Consider the following 23,666-nt stretch of genomic DNA (forward strand, 5'->3'; position numbering starts at 1 on the left):
TGCGTGTGTGTGTTTGCGTGCGTACGTGGTCCCTGATGGACCTCACGGCGTCTCGCGCTGTGTGTGTGCGTGTGCACGTGTGTGTGCGTGCGTACGTGCACTGCGACTCGCAGGACAATAGCTTTCCAGCTTTTTATTGGCCGTTTGCTAATAACGGCGCGCGGTGGAATTGATGCAGCCCTTTAACGCCGGGCTCGGGGTAATTTGTGTTAATGCCGTCTGCGGGTGCAGGGCCCCCCCCCTAGAGACGCGGGACGAGGAGTTTTATGGTTTCAGACCGGGGAAAGGTCACCGCGGCGGCTGCTTTGTTCCATCACTCAGACGCGATCAATGGGCCCTAATGTCTCATACTTTGTTGTGTTCTTTTTTTTGTTGTTGTTGCTTTTTTTTTTCTTGGTTGCTTTCGGCCCCCGGTTAGAAAATCTAAACTGTATTTATGGCTGTTCCCCCCCGGACGCAAACCCCCTCCCCCCGGTCAGCCCGCCCATTCACTCACCCACCCACTCACCCACCAACCCACTCCATGCTCCTATCTGGCCAGAGCTGGGGGGTTAGGGGGGGGTGGGTGCAGCCAGCTTGGTTAGCGAGGGGTGGAAGTAGGGGGTGGAGGGGTGGGGGTGGGGGGGAAGGACATCTAAGCTACCGTAGCATAACGGCGCTTTCATTTTTCCCTTCTCCAATCTCTTGATTTCCCTGCCCTGTATCCCTCTGTGGCCATTTCAAAGCCATGTCTCCTAAAATATTTAAGCGCGGAATTGCCGAGGACGACCAATTCCAGATTTGCTGTGGGACATTTTTCTTTATCAGGTCACTGGGGCGGCGGTTGCCACAACAATAACAAAAAAAAAAAAAAAGACCTTCTGCGCCTCAGAGAGTGGGCCAGCGAGAGAGAGAGAGAGAGAGAGAGGAGGGGAGAGACAGAAAGAGGGGTGTGAGGGAGGGGAAGAGGGAGATAGAGAGAGGGAGGAAAATAAACAAAATAAATAAATAAACAAAATAAACAAACGTGTCCCTCCTCACCCAGGCCTCCCCACCCAATGAAGGCCTAATTGGAGGGGAAATGCATGCGAGATGCGGAGCGCGTCTTTAGGCAAACCGCCGGCAGACGGCCAATCAAATACACAAACAACGGTCGGGTGTCGAGCAATGGCACAACCGCAATGGCTCCTGGGGAACACCAAACAACAACAAACGCAAGGGGGAAGAAAAATGGACCGGAGGAAGGGATAAGGATCCGTAGCACGCTGGTGCGAGTAGTTCAGAGTCTTTGTTCTGTTCCAACACATCCTCAACTAAGGGCTCCATTTTTCTTCTGGGGTGGATCTCGGTTGGCCCCCTGTCTGTTCGTAATGGCCTGATGGCACATCTCAGGCTACAAACCCTCCACCTACACACGCACACACACTAACCCACACACACACACACGCAAGCACACGCACGCACACACAAACAATAGGCACACCCTCAGGCTCCTCTGCAGTGATGCATGGGTGTGTTGTGTGCGTTATCAATTATATGTGCGTATCATGGTGCATGATTGATTGCTTGGGTACGAGGGGGTTCATTGAGCTGTAGGAGGGGGGTTCGGGGAGGGGGTCTTCGGGTGAGGTTGATGGGTGATGCGTAAGAAAATGATGCACGATTAAGCTTTCTGATCCCTTCACCAGTGAACAAACGTGTGTGTGTTTTTGTGTCTGTGTCGGCATGCGTGCGCATACACATACACAAACCAATACTGGAGCAGCTAGTCAAGTTTTGTGGAAGGATGCTGTGTTAATCGCTAACAGCGTTTTGTTTTTTTTACATATTTTCTCTTGCGACGGCAATTGTGTTTTCTCACGTCGGTGTCAGATTGTCCAAAGCTTGAGGAGAAACAGCTGGATGGAGAGCCTGGGAAGGAAACAGCTGTTTTATGCAGAGTTGGCAGAGCTGTGTTCGCCTTCCATTATTAGAGTGCGTGTTTGGTTGTTCACTTGTTATTCAAACTGTATGCGGAAGAGCTATGCGTTTGCTAAACGAAGAATAATTTGTTTTGAATGCGAGTGTGAGTTGGGAATTGCCTGTTGTGAACAAGGTCGTAAACTCCTAAAGGTCACTCGTAGTTACAGTTACAGTTGATCAATAGGATATATACAGGTCATAAACCTTAATTTTTAATTTGGCAATCAAATCAATGCACTACAAAATTAATTAATTATTTTTTCTTTTATTTATTTATTTGTTTATTTGACAGGGACAGTGCATATTAATATATATTTCTGTAAATATGCCAGAAATGACATGCATTTTTCAGCTTAATCACATGTACAAATCTGCGGTCTCCGTCCCTCATTGATCTCCTTCCCCCCCAGCTTCTCATAGATTAAGAAAGGAGAAATCTCAGCCAATCAACACGTGCAGGGCGAGCACAACGTTGTGTTTGCACCTCAGACAAAACCCCCCGTAGAACGCATCACATTCCAGACTGTACACCTTTGCCAACGGGCCTAAGAGAAAAAGAAGAAGAAGCAAAAAATAGCCCCTTCCCCCAAACTCTTGGCAAACTTTGAAATAAACACAATATAAATGAATTTAAGGAAACAAAGAAAGAGAGGAAATCACATTAAAATTCAAATGTGTTGCATTGGGGAGAGGCGGGGGGGGGGGGGGCTCTCAAACAGAGGCTCAAAGTGAAGCGGCGCCAGGGAAGAGCTGGGCCTGTGATGGCTGGGGGGGTGGGGGAGGAGGGGGGGGGGGATAAATAATAAAGAGAGAGAGCCTTACTTCATTAGACGGTGACATTATTTTGAGAGCAGATATTGCACTACTGAAGACAGAGTGTACAATAACACAATAAAAACCGTCTTTGGCTGCTGCTGCTTCTGCCGCTGAGGCACCACCCACCTTGCCCATCCCTCCCCAGCCCTGCCAACCACCGCCGCCCCCTCACACACATGCATGCACACACAGTTATAACCAAACACATACACAAATATTTCAGGTCCAACTAGCCATTCATTGTGCGTTTGATGTCGATACGACCACGGTAGTTAGTGTTTGTGTGTGTGTCTGCACATGTGTGTGTGCATGCATGTAGAGTATGTGTTTGTGTGTATTAATTGTTTTTGTTCACATGCATGTGTGCATGCTTTGTGTATATTGTTTGCGTGTGTGTGTGTGTCTGGATGCATGTGTATGTGTATATGTGATTTGCATTTTCATTGTAAGCTTGTGTGTATTACTTTCATTTGTGTGTGTGTGTGTGTGTGTGTGTGTGTGTGTGTGTGTGTGTGTGTGTGTGTGTGTGTGTGTGTGTGTGTGTGTGTCTACATGCATGCGTGCGTGCAGGTGTGCGTCTGCGTATTGTGTGCTAGATTGTGCGCCCATCGCACTGAGTTGCACACACTCACGCACACACACACACACACACACACACACACACACACACACACACACACACACACACACACACACACACACACACACACACACACACACACACACACAACCCAGTTCATCGGCAGCCAATAAGACACTCAAGGGTAAGGGCAAGAACGGCGCTACCTCACAAAAGAAAATATATTTTCAACAGTTGGACCCCTTCATTATCTCTCCCAAGCCCCGCCCCCCTCGCCCTCCTCCCCCCTCCCCCCTCCAGCAAAATTTAATCTGTGCGCGCCTGTTCGATTCCCCATGGAGGACTGCAGCGTCCCCGTGGAGAGGTTCCCCTCTGCAGTGATTGTCTCTGAAATAGGATTATGATAACCTGTCACCACTTTAATTCCTGCAGTGCCAGGGGTGGATGGGGGGGGGGGGGGGGGGTGGATGGAGGTGGAGGTGGTGGAGCTTGGTTGAGGGGGTGAGGGATGGTGAGGGGATGTGGGGAGTCGGGGTGGGGGTAAGGTCGGGTTAACTCGTGACAAGATAGGAAATGAGAATAATGTGGTGGGTAACAGGGTCAGGGGGTGTTGGGTAGAGGGGGTGTGTCATTGGGTGGGGGGTGGGGGGGGCTTGGCTTGGTGAAACGTAGACTTGAGTTTGAGAGTTTTGGTTGCTTACTTTTTCTTTACCACAGAAAAAATAGGAATTAGGAATAGAAGTACCTAGCCGTTTCTCTCTCTCTCTCTCTCTCTCTCTCTCTCTCTCTCTCTCTCTCTCTCTCTCTCTCTCTCTCTCTCTCTCTCTCTCTCTCTCTCTCTCTCTCTCTCTCTCTCTCTCTCTCTCTCTCTCTCCCCCCTCTCTCTCCATCACCCTCTCTCGCCCTCTCTCTCAAATGAATTCAAATTAACGTCTGGCTTCTTAAATCCCAACCCTTTCTACCATAATAACAAGCCTTGGATTTATTGCTTGTGTGAGTGTTAGGCTAACGAAGGCTACCAGGTAAACGGGGGGCTGGTAACAGCTGACCAATGAGCCGCTGTTATTAGCAGACTTAAGGAGGAGTCACTCGACCGCAGTGTGAGAGAGTCACACACTGTTGGTCCCTTGGATAAGATGATTACACCTCGACCCATCTGGCGGCGGATTTAACAAATCCCATGGATCCTGGTTTTGTTTTCATGCAAATGGTATTTTTGGTGTGTTTTTTAATCACATGAAACGAGGGTCAATCATGCAGCACGCTCCTTGAATAAATCGGAAGGTTTTCTTACGTTTTTCGAAGGGGTCAGTCACCCTCGAAAGTTGGCCCTTTGCTCCACGCTGAAATCGCAGCAGCACCTCACATCAGGTCCCATAGCCCTGAACTGTGAACAAGTCCACAGTCCACAAAGTCCATGCCAACAGCAAACCTGCATCACAGCACAAATAAACTCAGAAAACAGCACTTTCTTTTTCCTTTTTTATTTTTTCAATTGGCGTAAACACTTTTATTGGCAGAGTGTACTTTTGTTTTATTTCTTTAGCCTCATTTTCTTTTAGTGAGTGAAGCTGTTCTAGACGCAGCACGGGGCAGGCCTTGGTCTAACCTCTTGAAAAACACAAGCTTTCAGACTTGGAGCGCGGCGCTTTCAGACCCACTACTGTGTACGTACACTATCCTTAGTGGTCCCTGAGCGGTCGCTTTAAGGCCATTACTGTCCGTGGACAGAGCAAACGCGCAGACGCCTTGCACACACGAGGACACGCGTATCCATCCACGTGCATACACGTCTGCCCGTGAGCACGCCACCAAAATAACACAAACTGAACAAAGTCAACCGGCAGGGACAGGGACACATGTACACACACAAACACACAGGAAAGGACATGTTACCATAGACACAGCCACACATACACACACATCCCCCCGAGCCCACCCCTCTCTCTCCGTCCCTATGCCGACAACGTAAACATCGCTCACGCACCACATCTCATCCAGCCCCCGCTTATCTCTCTTTGCTCAGTAAGAGCACGTTGTTTCCCCCTTATCCTACCTCTGTTGTTTTGATCCAGCCCTAAATCTACTGTAAGGACTCTCTCAGGGGGGATCTCCCTCTTTAGGATGCCCCCTCTTTGACCTCTGCCCCAAACTCTGCCGCTTGGAGAGAGAGGTCCGGGGGGGGGGTGGGGGGGGATGATTCCACATCAACCCGCTGTTCAATCCAAACCCCATTACCACCACCCCACGCAACCCAACCCCAACCCACGGCAAAGCCAGAATGACCATCCATACTCCTGGGCTGAAACGTGCCATACTGTATGGACGAGCTCCTATCTCGCTACTCAAGCACCGGGAAAGGGACACGAGTCAGAGCGAAGGGCTTTACCGAGACAGGAACCGTGTCGTGTTTTCCTTGTGTAAAATACGTTTACATTACATTAATACAGTTCGGCGGGCGTTTTGGCTTCAAGGCCAGGTGCGGCGATACAGGAAACAGGGTGGAGGGAGGTCAAATGACATTGTAAAGTATTGCGAGGCGGAGGCAGAGCCTGGGTCGCTCGACGATTGATTTCTTCCCGCCTGGTTTACCCGCTGGGAGGGTGAAGCCACACTGTCGCCCCGGTTACGTGAGGAGCGACCGGTGCTTCTTCACGCCAGCTCGACCTGGTTTGACAGTGTGGGGGTTCGGAGGGGCGTGTGTGTGTTTGTGTGAGACGTAGGCGTGTTTATAAACCTTCCTCCTCTCCTTCATTTGCTGTGAAAGGAGAGAGAGAGAGAGAGAGAGAGAGAGAGAGAGAGAGAGAGAGAGAGAGACAGAGACAGAGACAGACAGAGCCAGCACTATGATGCTCTCGTGTCTTGATCTTGTCATGTGACCTTAAACCTCGGCAGCACGTTTACCTCAGATGAATGCAACCAGTAAGAATAGTCCACAATACAAACACACACACACACACACACACACACACACAGAAACACACACACTGTCAGATAGAAGGTTGAGAGGAACTTGGAGAGGCCTCTTGTCTGGATGATGGCTTTGTTGAACGGGAACATCAACAGCAAGCACTCCTTACAATACCACACTTTTCAAAAAAATTTAAGCCAGATATCAGTGGACTTGATGCAGACAAAAACACACACACACACGTAGGCAAGAGACACCAGAACCGTCCACACACTATACCGCAGTTTATTCCACAATAACAGGCCAATGTAAACAACGCTATTGGGTCATGCAGTGAAATAGATAGACAGAGCTGTTCTGGTTGTCTCCGGGAAAGGCTACCGCTCATGCCGGACTCGTGTAAACTAAAGTTAATCTGAGATGCAAAAGATATATCTCAAACGATTTGAAGAAGTTGAGACAGACATGAGGAGCATCAAACATGAGGCTTGTAAATATGACTATGAAACAAAGGACTATGCATAATGCAATTGCAATGCTATTCACATTAAATAAAGCAGGTGAAAAGCTTATTAAGATCCATATTGGCTACATATGCATGCACACAGGGCATAGCAAATGATTATAAGGCCCTGCAGGGAATCAAACCCCTGACTTTGGCAACGTGTGTGCCGTCATGCCATGTATATATACTAGTTGTTTTACTGAATTGATCCAGCATGCAAAGTGAGAGTTGATGGTGCTGTAAATAAAGAGAGACCTGAAGACCCAATAAGGAGGAGGATTGTGATGATGATGAGGATGAGGATGATGATGATGATGATGATGATGATGATGATGATGATGATGATGATGCCGAAGACAGTGAGGGGATGTAGGAGGTTGATTTAGCACAGATAATGAATTCCTTAATGGGGCCCTGCCACAAGACAACTCAGGTGTTGGGTGGTGTTAGGGTCGACGGTGTTGGTGGTGATGGGGGCGTCTACTATTTTTAGCCATGCTGCTTTTAACCTTTCAGGTCATACGTGGAGATTTGTGACCTTTAGCACTGTGCCGTTCCCCGCTGCCTTTGAGAACCTCTGATGGTTATAGAGTATAGCACTCTCACATGCACTTTGAGTGTACGTGTGTGTGTGTGTGTGTGTGTGTGTGTGTGTGTGTGTGTGTGTGTGTGTGTGTGTGTGTGTGTGTGTGTGTGTGTGTGTGTGTGTGTGTGTGTGTATGTGTATGTGTGTGTGTACGTGTCATTTGTGAGTGTGTGTGCTTGTGCGTGGACACGCACATCAAGCGACAAGCACTGTTGAGACAAACGACTTTATAGTGCTACCGTCCCCTTTCAACTTGCTGGTCACCTCTGAGTGTGTGCATGTGTGTGGGCAGGCGTGCGTGTGTGCGCGTGCGTGCATGCATGCATGTGTGTGGCGTGCTTGCGAGTGCATGCGTGCGTGCATGCATTAATGTGTGTGTGAGTGTGCATTAATGTCTGTTTCCGGTGCGTGTGAGTGCTCGTGTGTCCTGGTGTTAGGGCTGCGTGGAGAGGATGGAAAAAAAAGAAATAAGCAACCCAGAGGGGTGCGGGGTGCGGCTGCGGTGGAAGCGGGCTCTGACGCTAGGGCATCCTGAGCACAGCCAGTGTCCCGACAGTTATTGCCCTCGCAGACAATAACGGCGACACAGTTCCCTTTAAAGGTCAGCACCTTGCCGCAAGCAGGGCCGAGCGGGCGGGGGGTCGGGGGTGGGGAAGGTGGGACATGGGTGGTGGCTACTCCGTCCAACTGAAGAAAAAAAAAAAAAAAAGAATAAATAAATAAAAAAGGTGGGGATGGCGTCACGACCTTTGACCCTTTGTACTTCTGCTACGGGTTCGCCGTTGTTTAGCCTCAGCAGGAAGGTCGCGGTTCACAGAGGGTTCCCTCCCCGCCGAGCCGCGCGGATAGGGAACAAAACCCAAGCCGTTCAGATTAAACACGATAAAGGGCAGGAAAATGAGCCTCTCTCCGGATCCGACGGCGTTCGATAGGCTGACATACAGCGACGATAAATAACAAATCTAGATCTAAACCCCCCCCCCTCTCCCACACTGAAAAAACAATAACAAAACCACCCTTGTTTCAGTGCGAAGTCGATCTTTTACATGGATCGTCACCGTATAAGATATAAGATACACCTCTCCCCCCCCCCCCACCCCCCACCCAGGCGAATGGATCCCTGAACTCCCATACTCCCGTTGAAGGTACGCATGCACGCGATCGATGCGTCTCTTTGACGGCCTGCTGTGGTGGCTTGAATGCGAATAAACAGTGGCGTATTTCAGCAGCGGGAATCGATGAGGTGAGTGCAGATGAATGGCACAGGGTGGCTACAAAGCCTCCTGTACCTGGTGAGTGAGTGTGTGTGTGTGCGTGTGCGTGTGGGATGGCGGTGTGTGGAGTGTAAGACCTGGCTAGACTTGACTATGTGTGCGCACGTCTTTGTCTGTCACTCGCTCCCTGTCACTCGCTCCCTATTTCTCTCTCTCTCTCTCTCTCTCTCTCTCTCTCTCTCTCTCTCTCCTCTCTCTCTCTCTCTCTCTCTCTCTCTCTCTCTCTCTCTCTCTCTCTCTCTCTCTCTCTCTCTCTCTCTCTCTCTCTCTCTCCCTCCCTCTCCCTCTCCCTCTCTACCACTGTGGTTCCTCCCCCTCCTCTCGCAGGATCGATAGGTGTGATGGATCAGTGCTGGGCAGGGCTCACACGAGGGGCTCAGGCCATCAAACAACAACAGTTCCCATTCAGACCCGTCTCAATCAGTCTGCATGCCTGTGCGTGCGACTTGTGTGTGTGTGTGTGTGTGTGTGTGTGTGTGTGTGTGTGTGTGTGTGTGTGTGTTTGTGTGTGACAATCATAACTTGTTATCTCACTTGGTTTTTTGAGGCGAGAACCCTGCGTTCACATTTAGTGACGGGCCAGTCAATTTCAACTCTCAACAAACAAACACAAAGAAAAATTACAAAATAACACTAGCCAAGCACACACAAGCACAGACACACACAGACACATAGAAACGCATACACACACACACACACACACAAATACACGTTTACACATACACACACACAACTACACGTACACACACACATACACAGGCTCACACACACACGGCCCGAACAAAGAGGTGCCTCAGAGTCCCGCTGAACCCTGACATTTGAGTGTGTTTTTTTGGTGTGGTCCTACAGTGTCTGTCTATCAGAGGAATAGTAACCAAACGACAACACTGTCACTCCTGAAGGGAGGGGGGGAGGTGGAGGGGGTGGGTCAGCAAATCGATAGCATCTGGGGTGTTGAGAGATGTGCTGCCAAGGTCTCTGGTAACTGCCAGGAACTGCTAGCTGTCTTCCTTAAGACACACACACACACACACACACACACACACACACACACACACACACACACACACACACACACACACACACACACACACACACACACACACACACACACACACACACACACACACACACACACACACGCAGAAACACACACCTACACACGAACAGGCAAAAAAACCAATTCAAATATCAAAGCTCTATTTCGTCAGCTAACTCTGAGAAGCAACCAGGCATTACAAGCTGAATATTCTTGATCAGTCACTAGTTTAGCTCGTTACTTTCAGCTATCAGCCCAGGAAACGCACGCCAACGCAGCGCCGAGAGAAGAAAGTCTACACCCAGCCAGAATGTGTTTTTATTTCCCAGAATACACCAAGCGTTTCTCTATTCCAGCGACTGGCTGGCATACTGACTGATTAGCGCATGCTAACTGGCTGCTCTCTGATGTCCCGCGCCTAGCATATGGCTAATAAAGGTTTTATTGGGACAGAGCAGCGTGGCGCTGGTGCTGGCGAACAGCTTCAAAGTGACAGCCTTCAAACAGGCCTTTTGTTGCTCCGCAGTCATTAGGGCATCGCCGCGGCAACACCTGGGGTGAGCCATACCAGTATTATTAGCATGCTTTTCCTGTGCAATCCTGTGGGTGTGTGTGCGTTTGTGTGTGTGTGGCTGTGACAGTTTGTGTGTGTGTGTGTGTGTGTGTGTGTGTGTGTGTGTGTGTGTGTGTGTGTGTGTGTGTGTGTGTGTGTGTGTGTGTGTGTGTGTGTGTGTGTGTTAGTGTGTGGGGCTGTGACAGTTTGTGTGTGTGTGTGTTTGTGTGTGGTTGTGACAGGTTGTGTGTGTGTGTGTGTGTGTGTGTGTGTGTGTGTGTGTGTGTGTGTGTGTGTGTGTGTGTGTGTGTGTGTGTGTGTGGCTGTGACAGTTTGTGTGTGTGTGAAATATCTTGCCACGTGGGCCCATATGTCTCAATAACTAAATGACCACAAACAGCGTGTGGCCTGAGCGAAGCTGAGCTGCGGGCGTGTTTAACGCGGTCGATGATTACTTTGTCGATGGATTTTCCCCCCGCCATCCTTCAATAATTTTTTAGCTTGTTTGTATTGGTACCACCTCGACAAAACAAGGTGTGTGTGTGTTTATGTATGTGTATCTGTGTTTAAGGTGTAGATCCAATTGAAGAGATACAGGAAGCAGATGATGAGTTGTTTTGCAATCGTTGCCAGTTGATTCCAGGAACTAATCAGAACGAAATGTATTTTCAATTATTGTTTGCATAATCAAGAACTCAATGCAATTCAACTGGATGTACTTTAATTCACTACAGCATTTTAAATCGCCTATCTTTACAATGCCCCTTTTAAGCAGTCAATATTACAGAATTGACTTGAAGCCAGAATGCCACATAGGGATCCAAATATGAAACCAGCAAGAGCGATCCAGATATAGACTGTGTACTTTAAGTTGACGACGTACAATATGAATTTTTTTTAGTCGAATTGACTAATACTTCTCCAGCTGATAAAAAAAAAAGAGAGACGCCAGTGCAGCACTAAGGGTTTGAGCAAAGGAATAAGCATGAAAGACTTTTACTGTATAGGCAATAAACTTGTCTTAGCCCTGATGAAACAGGTGGAAGATCCAGCAGAAGCAGCCTCCCCTTCTCTCCGTCTTTCAAGCCCTGATCCTTGGCAGCGGAAGAGAGCGCTGGCCTCGAGGTCGGTATGGAAACTGGTGTGACATCTGCGAATTCTGTCCATCAGCCAGCTGCGGCCCTCCGACCAAAGGAACAGCCTTATTATCGACCTTGCGCGTGCGTACGTTTCTGCTCCTTTGTCTGCGTCGGATCCCTTTGCGACAGGAGTTTGGAATCAAGTTGGATAAAATGGCTGCCATCGGTTATGGTGGTCAAGGTGGACGTGGGAGAAGCTGTCAATCGATGATCGAATCGCGTTGAATTGTCCGAATCCGATCTAAGGCAGTCGGCTTGATTGTCAAACAGGTCCGAAGTGCGAGCTGTGACCAAGGCAACCACATACACCGATCCACTCAGTGTCTTTAAGTACCTTCTTCTCAGAGTCACGAAGAAGCCCTGATGCAGTGGATCATCAACAGAGAGCAGTGGCATTAATTCATTGCCCAGCCATACAGAGACAGTGAGGGGTTGATATCCACAAAAACCTAAACCCTTCAGATACAGGAGCGTATGAATACTTCTTGCCGAGTTATGCCCTTGCACTACATGGACAAAGAGACGTCTTCAGAAAGAGCCTGCAGAAGGTTAGATTCATCATCCAGGTATGTTGTCATTGAGTGGCTTGGGTTGTGTTCGCTCGACACCTTCATCCTCAGTCTTTCTTCGTCAAGAGGACGTTGGTCATCCCCTGAGAGTGAAGAATTATTGGTATGCTACTGAGGGCTGCCCTAATCACGGGCCCCATATGTCGAGATGCTAGTCCAGATGTTGATGTGGACCGTGCAGCTACAATATCGCCGGATGATGGGGGGACAGGATGACCTGACAACCACTTCAGAGGGAGTGGGCCAGAGGTGTCTGGTGACCCCAGGGACCGTAAGCGACTTAAGGAGTTAACTTATTTTCTCAAGCAATGCTTGTGACTTTTGACTAACTGAAAAAGTTTCTAAAACCGGCACATTTTTCTAATTAGGATCCTTGTTACAACAATTAATTCAAAAAATATCAACACAGATTGATATGTTACAGTTAGTTACCTGTAGCACCCAGTTGGGTGCTTGTTTTCAATATTGTTTAAAACGTGTCCATGAAAAAGTGTGCCTATTTCAGAAAGTCGATCACTATTCGTCTCAGAGCCGTAGCGCAGATTGGCAGTGAGCTTGCAGTTTTTTTCTGATCTGTTTTATATTACATTCTACGCTGGAATCTGCTGAAGGTGTTCCATCAGAGAGCGCCATTCGGAGTGCAAAAAAAAAGACTAGAAAATCTCAATGTGACGATATTGTGGTCCAAAATATCCAAAGTGTTATTTTCGAGAAAGGTGCTAACACAGAGTCTGATGGCGCTCAGCGCAGACCGACCAGACGGAGCTATTTTCCCCATTGTCTTTTCCAATAACACCACCCTGAAAAAACACAATTTCCTTTGTGTCTTATCTGTTACGTGACACTACTCTCACTGCTTCCCGACTGACGTGTGACCTACTTTAGCCTGGTCCTACAGGAAACATTCATGTGTAAAGCTGCCGGTAAGTCAATGTCACACAGTCCCAGCATGCGCCTGTTTGTGATCAAACCAAGCAAGACACCCTTCCCTGTGGATACTCTGGTAGACATGTGTATCTCAACACAAACACACAAACACACACGCACACACACACATACAGGGTTGTTGAAAAGATAAAACAGTGCTGGATTTAGCATTGTGTGGATGGTTTTAATTTTTGTGAATGTGTTATGTGTGTGATTGCAAATGTGAGATATTGTGTGTGTATGTGTTTGGTTTTGAGTGTGATTTTGAGTTTGTGCGTGTGGTTGTGTGTGAGTTTGATTTTGTGTGTGTGTGTGTGTGTGTGTGTGTGTGTGTGTGTGTGTGTGTGTGTGTGTGTGTGTGTGTGTGTGTGTGTGTGTGTGTGTGTGTGTGTGTGTGTGTGTGTGTCTCTTTGTGTGTGTGTGTGTTTTTGTCTTTGTGTAAGATAGTGAGGCTGTTTGTGCATTGCCATGTTCCAATACCCGTACTTCCATGAGTATACTTAAAGGAAGTACACTATCTGCACTATCCGTACTCACTTGAGTACGCTAATTTTTTAGATGTGAGTGCTGTTCCAAATCGAGTACTCTGTGGTGCACTTGCCGGAAATGACGATCACGACTGCCACCGTGGCTCCTCCCCCGCAATAAAAATCCTGCTTTGAACGGTGAACTCTTTACGCCTAGCAGCTATAAAAACTATAAAAACTACAAAATGACTATTAATGCAGGCTATGTGGAAAATGCGCCGACTTTGGCTCAGCCTGGCTCCGCCTCTTCCGCTACGTAGCTAAGATGGCTGCCGTTGAGTACGGGGAGTGTCCTTCGATCCACACTTCACGATTAGCCCGTTTTGAGTACGGCATCCGGGTCCTTGAAGTATACTTCTTTTCGCCGGATCTGAATTGGAACGTACTGTGTACTCAAATTTTGGCTAGTAAGTGCGGACAGTACGGGTATTGGAACACGGCACATGTGTGAACGTGACCAAGAGTAATAGATACTCAAAATGTGGGGTAGGAAGCATTTTCAAACAGTTTTAACCGCATCTGAGGAAATCTGGCTGCAAGCACCCACTCAAAATAAAGCCACTACCACACACAAACACACATACAGTGGTTGCTTGATGGACAATATAAAAAAATAAATAAAAATAAAATGCTTATTTTAATAGGAAACACAGAAGAAAACCGTTTGGGAAAAATAAGCCGAAAAATGGTAACGATGATGATGATGGCAATGATGAAGAGCGGTTTTACTGACAATTACAGTGGAAGTTACAAAATAAGACGGCAGAGGACGGAGAGGAGGAGAAACACGGGGTGGATGAAGCGCATTCCCTGATATCTGCACTAGACAGGTGATTAGAAAGTTGAGAAAAGGCCCAAAAGCAATGGATTTTCTTCTAATCTCTGCCACCGATATTTGAGCTCACACTTATCTGCATAATGACTCCCGTTATAATTAATGAGCCCTTTGAGAATACACTGGCTCTCGTAGCTATGGCACACACAACCACACACAATGCACATTCAAGAGCACACACACACACACACACTGCACATTCACAAACACTGCACATTCAACGTTCACACACAACAGACAGCACAATCCCAAACACACAGACACACAGATGCAAAACACACAGCACAAAGTGCCCATTCACGCACAGACACGCACTACACAATCACATGATTGAGGAAAGATTCACACGTGCATAAGAAAAATACATGTGTATGCATGTTGTACATACATGCAACAAGAGCATTCTCACAAAAACACAAACACACACACAAATTGGATACCATCTATTAAACAGGAGGAAATGTAAATGTTTGGTTCATTAAGGTATTAGATAAAACATATTTTGTGCTTTTACCTTGGTTCATATCTTCCTATCTTCATAGCCCACTGCTCTTAAAGTCCTTCGAAAAATATATATTTGCATAGTTTGTTGGTGCCAAGTGTCCTTGGAAGCAAGATGTGTTAACGTAAAAATGGGCCAAAAGAGGCAGGCCTTTGAGGTGCATTTGTAAGTCCTCTCAGAGAATATAGGACACACTGGATAGGATTTATTAAAGGACTTCTTGGAAGCTAAGAGAGGTCACTAAAAAATAACATTTGAACAACCCAATTGAACAAAGTACTTGAAGTTCATCGCCACCCATGATTTGAATTGAATTGATTGAATTAATTTTGATTTCTTTAAAACGGAAACGGATTACGATTTAAAAACGTTAAAAAAAGTGTAAGCCTCATTGTTGAACCGTTCTCTTGTTGTGAAAAATGAAAACACTGGTGTGTCATTAAATGGAGTATCTCACGGGGGGCTCGTCCGTGACGACATAGGTCATGAATCACATCTGGAGTGTGATGAATAGCACAAGGCAAGACGGTGTTTAATACACGCTTTAACAGTGCAGCAAATGGCTTTGAGCTTCCACCACTATATAAATTAATGGTTTATTATACAGCAATGTGTTATGCTAGTAATATTTATTTTATGAGCCCATATCATGGCTGGGATGTCATCGTAGTTGTGTGTCACAGTATAAAGTACCTTCCATGGTTTGAATTCTACCTGCTGCTGACTGCGTACACTAAATAGTTAAAAAAAGGTTAGAACACACAAAATATAAAATTCCTAATAAAATAAGTACATCGTATCGCATTATTTACAGAATCCCGATATTTACAGAACAACGAAACCTATGTCCCGGCACTCACAGGGTTTTGGGTCGTATTGTGAGGCATTAAAAAACAAGTTGCCTTGTCGCAGCTGTATTGGTGCAGAGGAGACAAAAAGGTGTGGAAGCCAAATTGATGGGGAAGATGGATTCTGCTGACTGAAGCAACAGGATGCCGGTGCACTGCTGAGCGGAAGATTGAAAAGAACAGGTAGGGAGGTGCGCGCAAACACGCCCCTGTGCCGCCACTCCGTGTTGTCGTGATTCACACACACATGCACATGTGCACGGACACAAAAGCATACCAACGTACGCACATGCACAGACACACACAAACACCCACGCAGACACACATATGCACATTGATACATGCACAAACCACTACAGAGAGAGAGACACACACACACACACACACACACACACACACACACTGAAAGCAGAAATAATCACACAAAGTAAAATAACAAAATAACACTAAGCACCACAAACACAGTGTCTCACTTGACTGCCCAGGCCCACTGTGGCTTCGGTGTCAGCTCGGCGGGCTTGAAGCCGCCAGTTTCGCTGCTTGACATCCCCTGGTTCAGGAGAGAAGTGTCGGAGCCAGGCCGACCTGCAACATGGGAGGGGATGCACCTTTTGTGTTCGGAGTCAATCGGCTCCTTTTCTACTGTGTGCAACTACACTTCCTGGAGCATTGTGCATCCTTGCAAGCGTGAAAACAACTCTGATCAGGCAATTTCCACACACCACTACTGTAAAAAAAAAACACTGTTTTCTAGGCAACTTTTTTTTCCATCCATACGTGCATCCATATGTCCGTCCAAACTAAAACTTGGTTATCACTATTTCAGTTCATACGCTCTTATGCACATTGAAAAGTCTAGCCGGCCCCCGTCACAATCATAGCCTTTTCCAAACCGGTTGTTTTCAGTGTTTTTTTGTTACCGTACACTACAAGGTGAAACCAGCTTTTTCCAATTAGTCTACTTTAGCGATAGCAGCTCGGAACATCTCAGTTCTATCGGCGGGTGAAAACTGCACTTTTGTTTTGACAAAAGTAAAAAAAGAACAGAGAAACTAGCGTTGAAATCCCATCTGTTCCATTGGAACGGACCGGGTCTACCAATAAAAACCTCCACAAGTTCAGCACCCCCTTCTGCTCAGCCAGCGCTTCTGTAGGTCGTACTTCTGGGCTGAGTGACGGACCCTCAGAGCTGCCCCGTAGAAGGTGCGGGTTGAGCGTCCATCGGGTCGGAGACAACATGACAGGGACCGGGACGAGACGCGGCGAGTGGCAGCGGCGAGTGGCAGCGGCGGCGGTGGCGGGGGATACGTAAAGCTGAAACAGGTGTTCCGACTTTAATTACCTCACTCTGCGCTAACCGTCTCCTGATGAAGGAGACGCCGTCACAGCTGGGTCCTCCTCAGTGCCAAGGTACGGAGACGCCGGCATTCACACAGACAGAAAACAAACAATACCGACACACACGCCCGCGCGTGCGTGCGTGCGTGCGTGTGTGTGTGTGTGTGTTGGGCCCGACCCCCGCGATCACAAAAGATGTATTCAAATATATACATGGATCTGTCAAGTGTCAAATGTTCTAAGCTGGGTTGCCAAGCCTGAGGCACTCGAAATGAAGAGGAGGAAGGACGGGAACAAGACGGTAGAGGAGCTAGGAGAAGGGGCGGGAAAAAAAAAAAAGATTATTGAATGTAATGAAAATAAGATTGCTCCATCCAAGCCAGGATTGGAATCTTTCCCAGGAGTCCACAGCTGCATATGAGGGGGGCCCATAAAAAATCAACGTCCGCACTCTCTCGCTTGTCAGAGTTCGTTGTCTCCGCGCGAGATCACTGCGAAAATTGCCCGTAGGCCGAGTTGAAATGATATAATTTCGCTGGCAGCCATATTTGAGCTGATTCTTGCCGGCCGATCATCACTTCCTCTTCGCTTTTTTGTTGTTGTTGTGTGGTAAGAAGTTTCGGCTCGCGGAAGGGCGGTATACGACTCGGACCCCTTGACCACCACGTAATGGGCGCTCAGCACACACTAAAGTTTTCTTTAACCGTCCAATTAATGTCTGCATGCGCTTATCAATGTCATCATCGCACCGTATTTCTCTCTGCGATCGCTTTCTCACAACTTTGTTTTAATTGACAGGGGCTATTAGTTATTCGCAACGAGTCATTTACAATATCCATATCTTTCAGAGGAAGCACAGAACCCAGAACACAGTCATCCTCGTGTTTTGATGTTCCAGGGGTTCAGACGTTTTTCTCATCATGCGCTGACCTGCTGCTAACGCCTGATCCCACTCGCTGTCGGACGCCGTTTGCAACCGACTTCCTCGTGCCTAACGAACCGTCGCTACGGCACACCGCCCCTCGGAGACGCGGAGACGTGGGGGAAGGTTTCCTCTCTGTCCGTCTCCAAGTCATGGTTGTGTGTGTGAGAACATCAGATGACTCGGGTGAGGGGATAGATGTGTCAGTGGTGGCACGCGAAAACCGCTCCGACACGTTCCGCTTGGTATTCCGGCTGCTTTGTGGTTCTTCTGAATCATACTCGTTAACGTTCTTCGATTTGCAAAACACAGCGGCGGACATTTTAAACATCGGCGAGCATTCTAATGAAGCCGGTTGCAAGGCTTTGTGACTTTTTACATGATTGATTCATGCGCATATTTGGACTGGCATTGTGTGTGATATATATTCAGCCAGTCCACTCCTCAATGGTGACATATATTCATCCCATCTTGCTTTCACCCATCTACCTTTCATTCATTCGTTCATTCAATCATCCGTCCGGGTCAGGGTCACAATGGGTTGCAAAGATTCAATTCAATTTCAAGTTGATGGTCAAAATGCCGGCATAAATACACACTGTCCACATATGGACAGAGAGATCTGAGTAGTAGTGACGCTATGAATTTCTCTCCTGAATTAAAAGTTGAACTCTCATGTGCAACGAAGTAGACCTCACGTCCTCGCGCGGCTTTGACAGTCAGGAAACAACAACTTTTTGGGTGATTTTTCCCCTGCGATGGCTGTGCAAAATGTAATGAGACTTTTTCCAAATGTTAACAAGGTAAGGTGTTGCTGAGATCTATACATGGCCTCTCGCACTTTATTTTCTCTCCCCCTCACCTCGCAAGCGATTTAATCACCTCGCGGTGATGCGAGAAAGAACACCGAAAATGTAAAACTTTCTGGCATCCTGCCCATCAAACTCATCATTATCCTTGTGTTGGTCATCTTCTTTTTAACAATGTACCCCACTCCAACCCCACCCTTCTGGCTTTTCTCTGTGGCCTCCTCCACACAGTGCGTCTGCGGTGGAGTAATTGTTTTTGGGTGGGGGTGGGAGCGGGGACTCCGGACCCAGGGCTTACATAAATGAGCCAATTTAGTGGCATTGTGGCGCAGTTTCAACTAGGAGCCTTTAAACAACCATGGGTACACAAACACACAAACACACAAGCCCCCCACTCAACCATTACCCCCCCTCCTCAAAGAAATAGAAACACACAGACGCTAAGAGATGTGTGGGCAGAGCCAAACAACTTAGATGTAGAGCTACACATTTGGTTGCACCAACACACACACACAGACACACACGCTCAATTATAAACTGAGTGATCAAAAAGGTGCGTGTGTGTCACAACCTGACGGCGCACACTGGTTTCGTGTCATTACTGGATGTTTGTCGTGGTTAGGACTTGGACATTTTTGAAAAGTTGATGAAGAAGACGCGAAAGTGGAAGAAGTTCAGAAATAAATGGAGGGAGGGAGGGAGGGAGGGGGGGAGGCTGAGTCAACAGAGGAGGGCAACAGGCCTGAGGGAGCTTTAGAATACGTAGACTGCAAACAAAGCCATCTCGCATATTGGTCTCTGTGGAGAGGCTAGAGCAGCCACGGGCGCCTCCACTGAAGAAAGCCGTCTGCGGGCGACGGCCATCTTTCCTGCACACCAACCCTACCTCGAGAGCGCTGGTGCATAAGGGAGGGTGGGCAAAGATCAGTTCTCCCCCCCCGCCCCCCCGAGATGATGATGGTGGTTCATTATTGGTGTGTGTGTGTGTGTGTGTGTGTGGATGCATGCGTGAGGTGTAATAAGCACACACAGAAACACACCCACACACACATGCACACACACACACAGATTTTGTTTGTGTGTGTGCTTATTACAACATACGCACGCACACACACAGACATGCACGCAGGCACACACACACACACACGCCAGTCAAAGACGCTGCACAAGTAGGCACAAAACCCCCACAGTCAGATACACAATTGCCTACAACTACACAAGCTTGCACAACTATTCACACACACACACACACACACACACACATACACATACACACACACACACACACACACACACACACACACACACACACAGTGTACCAGTCCAGTAAATTGCTCTGCAGTCAGAGAGCTTAAGGGGGTACCAGGGCACCTGTGCTGCACACCCTGACTGGCTGAGTGCGACCGAGCCCGCAAGATCAACCTCTAATACACAACCTGGGACCAGCAACCCACTGAGCCAGCACCCGGCTGCATGGACAAAGTAAACACACACACACACACACACACACACACACACACACACACACGGTACATACACATCGTACTAAACACACAATAACAGATGCACACTCCAAAAGAAGCTCACACACATAAACATGACACAAACACATGGAGACACAGGGCATTTCCACACACACACACACAAGAGCGAACACACACACACACACACGCATAAAAACAACACACAGACATTGACCAACACATACACACACGCACACAGCCACAAAACAAACTCATCATATGAGTACACAACTATTTTAAGATAGATTCCTCACAAGCAGGAAGAGCAGGCCTGGGAACCCGCTCAGAGCATATCTCGTCCTGCTCTTTCGCTCTACCATCTCACACACACTACTCTCTTCCTCTCTGTTAATGCATTCCTCTCTTCCTTCCTTTCTTCCTTCCTTCCTTCCTCCCACCTTCTCATCCCTTTCATCTCTCTCTCTCTCTCTCTCTCTCTCTCTCTCTCTCTCTCTCTCTCTCTCTCTCTCTCTCTCTCTCTCTCTCTCTCTCTCTCTCTCTCTCTCTCTCTCTCTCTCTCTCTCTCTCTCTCTCTCTCTCTCTCTCTCTCTCTCTCTCTCTAGAGATCCATCCCTCCATCCGTCTCGGTGTGTGACTCATGTGCGCGTTGCTCCTGTGTGATCTCACAGTAATGCCTCTGGGCTTCTAGGGGGGGGGGGGGTGAAGGGGGTGAAGGGGGTGGAGGGGGTGGAGGGGGGGGGGGCGGCCCAGAGGAGCACAGCGTGGATCGATGGGATGTTTAACATCCTCCTCTAGCACTGGTTCTCTTCTATGCTCTCATTTATTTTACCCAAAAAAGGGAAGCAAAGGGGAAAAAAAAGGAAGCCTACAGCGAACAGACCTTCTTCACTATCCTGACTAGCGCCTCCACCCTCCCTCACCCAAACATCGAAAGCCCCCCCCCCTGCCCCCCCCCTCGGTCTCACAACACACCAGCCCTCGCGGGAGGTCGGCTCGCCCGAGCACACTCCCACTCCCCCACTTCCTGCGCTACCGCCGGTTGCCGAGGTGAGCCGTCGCTAGGGGCAACGGACCAAAGAGGAGGAGGAGGATGCATGGGATGGAGGGGGTGGGGGGGGTGGGGGGGTAGTTGGTAGAGGAGATGTGAATAAATCCAAGAAGAGGGCATGAAATCGATAAGGCCGCGAACCTGCTTTATGGCTCATGTGCCCACACACACACGCACGAACGCACGCACGCACACACACACACACACACACAGACATACACACAAATATGGAGAGCAAGATTACCTGGCATTAACTGCTGCCAACCGTCCTATCCCGATTGCGGGCAGGAAGTATGTAAGAGAGGGAACGCCAGAGCTAGCCACATATTTCCTCCCGCAAAAGTTACAATGTTTCATGGTGAATGGACCGCAATTATAAAGCTCTATTAAACGAGGCCATTCAAAGCACTTGAAAATGATTGCCTCACATTCACCCTTTCATACACACATTCATTCCTTCATTCACCGACGGCGGTGTCCACCATGGAAGGCAACAGCCACGTCGTCGGTATAGTTCAGGGTTAGGTGTCTTGTTCGAGGCAGGAATCAAACCAACAGCCAGACAACCCAGTCCTGAGCCACCGCCACCCGTCGTCATCATTCATCCATTTTATACGGCTCAAATGAATCCCACACTGATATGGATATGAGTTTTATCGCTGTGTGTAATTACACCCAAAAGGTCTATTTTTTTTAATCCCTGAGATTTCACGAGCTTCATCTTTCTTAATACATATTCTTTTTCAATCAAATCCATGTTGCAAAAGGTCTTGTGTTTCTGTTTCTAGATGTCATTTCGCTAAGACAGAGCCACGGTTTCTTGATAAGCGCCAGTAGGAGAACTGGTATTTAAGAGCGTGGAAAGAACACTGCACAAGTTAACCTCCAGGATGTAATAATATAGACGGAGAGAGAGAGAAAGAGAGAGATCTAAGGCGAGTACGGTGTGTTAATCTAGAGCATGTCAATGTACCTAACGGGGTTCACCGCAGAATACTTTAATCATAAAAGTTATGCGAGGTTATGAGAAAAAGAAAAATAGATGGAAAAGAAAACACGACAAGAAGTGAAAGGAAAAAGAGCTACCCCTAAATTATAAATAGTGGATAATATATTTACGCTTTAATCTTTGCTAGCTTGCCGCCACCCCCGCACAAGCACTAATTGACAGCACGTCGCTTGAGTCACACAAGCCAGGAACCACAATGGGTGTCTGCACACCCTGTCAACTGTGAGCGATGGAGATCGGCGAGAGAGAGAGGGGGGAGAGAGAGGGCAGAGGGGTTGGTGGTGGTGGAGGTCGGAGAGAGTGTGTGGGGGGGGGGGGGGTTGAAGGTGGAGATTGAAGAGCGAGAGAGAGGGGAGGGGGGTATTGGTGGTTGAGGTCAGAGACAGAAGTGGGTGGTGGTGTTGGTGGTGGAGGTCGAAGAGAGAGAGAGAGAGAGAGACAGAGACAGAGAGCGAGAGCGAGAGCGAGAGCGAGAGCGAGAGAGAGAGAGCGAGAGAGAGAGAGAGAGAGAGAGAGAGAGAGCGAGAGAGAGAGAGAGAGAGAGAGAGAGTGAGGTGAGGTGATGGCTTCAGCCTGGTGGTGTCTCTCCTCTCAAGCCTTTGTTGGTTGGAGGTGGAGTTGGGGGAGGTGGGGGGGGTGGGAGGGGGGGAAGGAACGGCGAAAAAGCACGGCACAAGAGTCTCCATTACGGGGGCTCGGGCCACAAGAGGCCCCCCGCCTCCATTACCGGCTCCATCGCATAAGGGCCTTCATCGGGGCTCTTAGTCATTCTAATGAATTGCGCCAAAGCACGGGGCCCCCACGTCGCACCTCGCCTCTGACTCTGACTGCGTCGCTATGTAACATCTCTCCCACGCAGCCCCCCCTCCTCGACACCCCCAACACCCACCCACCCTCCTCGATGGAGACGAGCACCCTGATGGAGGATTGTGATTTTTCCTCCCCTTTTTTTCCCTGTAATTGTGAGGCTTCAGAGGGCTCTTAGGCAGAGATTTAATGGCGTCTAATGGAATCTCATCAAAGCGCAAAAGAGTGAAAAAGTGAAGAGAACGGGAGAGACAGACTGAGAGAGGGCGAGGGAGAGACTCAAAATGCACCACGCTTTTGTGTTGTGTGAGTCAGATGTAAGTCAGAGAATGTACTGTAATGCAACAATATTGCGTTGAGCATTCTTTAAACCATGTAAATGCTATTCTATACGCGTGTGTGTATGGGTATTTCACATCCTTCTCTTACCTCGATCTTTTTCATTCTCATTCACTTCCTCTCACAGTCCTACCACTGCTTTACAACCATGGTATGGATCTCTGATTCTCTCTCTTTTCTCACCCGCTCTGAAAAGACTCTTGCCTTGTCGTTTTTTTCTCCCCCGCCACCGATGTTTTCAGCTGGAAGTCTTCCATTTTCATCTTTTAATTTCTCTCTGCGGAGCAGTTAGGATGAGGAGTTATTGCGACGTCACCGGCCACGGTTAAATGCCAAGGCACTTTCTTGAGAGCACATA

At 48.1% G+C, this 23,666-nt stretch overlaps 1 long non-coding RNA gene across 1 annotated transcript in view; it reads right to left on the reverse strand.

The window, feature by feature from the left end:
• Positions 1-2,236: 2,236 nt before the first annotated feature.
• Positions 2,237-23,666, reverse strand: part of LOC130372572 (uncharacterized) — a 37,340-nt gene continuing 15,910 nt past the window's right edge. Inside the window, exons 4-5 of the long non-coding RNA XR_008893366.1 lie at positions 4,632-4,769; positions 2,237-2,486 (exon numbers count right to left, since the gene is read on the reverse strand). This is a non-coding gene — a long non-coding RNA (uncharacterized LOC130372572). The remainder of the gene's footprint in view (positions 2,487-4,631; positions 4,770-23,666) is intronic.

This window comes from Gadus chalcogrammus, chromosome 19, assembly GCF_026213295.1.
Source record: "Gadus chalcogrammus isolate NIFS_2021 chromosome 19, NIFS_Gcha_1.0, whole genome shotgun sequence".
In the NCBI taxonomy this organism is placed as follows: Eukaryota; Metazoa; Chordata; class Actinopteri; order Gadiformes; family Gadidae; genus Gadus; species Gadus chalcogrammus.